The following is a 1965-nucleotide window of genomic DNA, read 5'->3' as shown; positions in this document are numbered from 1 at the left end:
AAGTAAAATATTTTCTAAATCTACACAAATTAAAAAGGGATGATTCGTAACTCAAAATTCAGTGTTTAAGAAGATCATTGAGCTTGCCATGCCCAAGTCATGTGCCTTCCCACCCCCCAGGTTTGCATCGCTGGAGAATGGGAGATTTGTATCTTTTGGCTTCTGAAAAGTGCCCTAAAGCTTGTACCTAAGGGACCCCTATGAAGGCAGACAGGGATGATGACAGAAAGGAAGAATGAGCGGCCACTTTCATTTAGTCTCTCACTTTACTTTTCCTGCTCCCTCTATTTATATTTTGGGATTCTTATTTATATTTTGGGACTGAGTTCAGGAACTATATCTCCTGACTTCCTTCCGGGGTAGGCAGAAGTATGGCCTAAATGCTCAGAATTTTAAAGTCATGCACTGTAATTGCCTGCTTACATTTCTTAGCTAAACTATGCATGTTGAAAAGGTGTGACAAGGCTATTTTTGCTGTACACCCCGAAAATCTAGTATAGGGCCTGGCACATTTTAATATTAATGAATAAACAAATATAGTGAATTTACAAATGAGTTGGGCATTCCTGAGAAATGTGTCTTGAAGAGACTTATCAGAAGTATCCTTAGGTAGACTAAAGATTTTAGGATTATTTTCATAGAAATAATGATTGAAGGTGGAGTTGGGGACACCTCGGATGGCCAGAGCTGTGTGACCATAGTGCACTAATGAAGCCAGGTTTCAGGCCCCGTGGGAGCGGCTTTGGTGGCTGAAGAGTATTTGGTGACAGAGGCAGTAGAGGAGGAGAGCAAGGAGGTGGAGGAGGCTTTGGTGGAGGTCGAGGTTGAGATGGAAATGGTGGCTTCAGGGGCTGAGAACGTGGAGGAGGAAGAAGCTGAAGTGGAGGCCTCCAGTCTGGAGACAACCAGATTGAAGGGGTAACTGGGGAGATGAAAATGGAAACAGTCAGAGAAGGATGTGATGGTGGAGCCACACAGGCATGAAGACTCTCTATCTGTTGCAGCAAGAAGGATGCTTTTGTCACAAAGAATCTGGTCCCTGGAGAATCTGTGTGTGGAGAGAAGAGAGTCTCTGTTTCAGAGGGGGATGACAGGATTGAGTACTGAGCCCGGAACCCCTTCTGCTCCAAGCTGGCAGCAGCAATCCTGGGTGGCATAGACCAAATCCACATCAAGTCAGAGCCAAGGAACCTCACGTACCACTATCTCCCACGGCTCTGACAACGACTGTCCTGATGGTCTGGTTTACGCAGTTGAGTTCTCCCACTACTCTGGCCATGACCTCATCAGTTTGGTCAAGAAGAGGACCAACACTGTTTCTGTGATTGAAGATGCTTGGTACCCTCACTCATATCACATGATTATCACAATGGTAAATGTGATTTTGACCAATGTGACCCAACCTGATCAAACCCAGAGAGTGGCCCTGAATGCCCACATCTTCCTGCAGAATGGAGGATACTTTGTGATCTCCATTAAGACCAACTGTATTGATGCCACAGCCTCGGCAGAAGCTGTGTTTGCCTCTGAAGCCAAGAGGATGCATCAGGAGAACATGAAGCCTCAGGAGCAGTTGAAGTTAGCGGCCTATGAATGAGACCACGCTGTGGTTGTAGGCGTGTACAGGCCGCCTCTCAAGGCAAAGGACTGAAGCTTAGCTATCTGGATTGAAGAAACGTGTATTGCTACTGTTGCATGTGTTTTTCTCCCATTAAAAGACTCATCTGTCAAAAACAAAAAGAAAAAGAAATAATGATTGAAATTGTTGGACTGAGTGAGATACTCTGGGAAAAGAAGAATAGGACACTCTAGAACAACACCTGTGAAAATGGGAAAACAAAGAGACAGTGAGGAACACACAAACATATCAGTGAAATGTGTGTGTATTTGTGCATGTGTATCTGTGTGTGTAAATATGTGTGTCTGTGTGTATGTATGTATGTGTGTGTGTCTGTGTGTATGTAT

The 1965-nt window shown here is 44.4% G+C and overlaps 1 pseudogene; it reads left to right on the top strand.

The window, feature by feature from the left end:
- The first annotated feature begins 708 nt into the window (after window positions 1-708).
- On the top strand, window positions 709-1651 carry LOC127664038 (rRNA 2'-O-methyltransferase fibrillarin-like; annotated as a pseudogene).
- The last annotated feature ends 314 nt before the right edge of the window (window positions 1652-1965 follow it).

Source organism: Apodemus sylvaticus, chromosome 13 (genome assembly GCF_947179515.1).
Source record: "Apodemus sylvaticus chromosome 13, mApoSyl1.1, whole genome shotgun sequence".
NCBI lineage: Eukaryota > Metazoa > Chordata > Mammalia > Rodentia > Muridae > Apodemus > Apodemus sylvaticus.
Note: the sequence above shows the minus strand (reverse complement) of the source record. Positions and strands in the feature narration are given on the sequence as shown.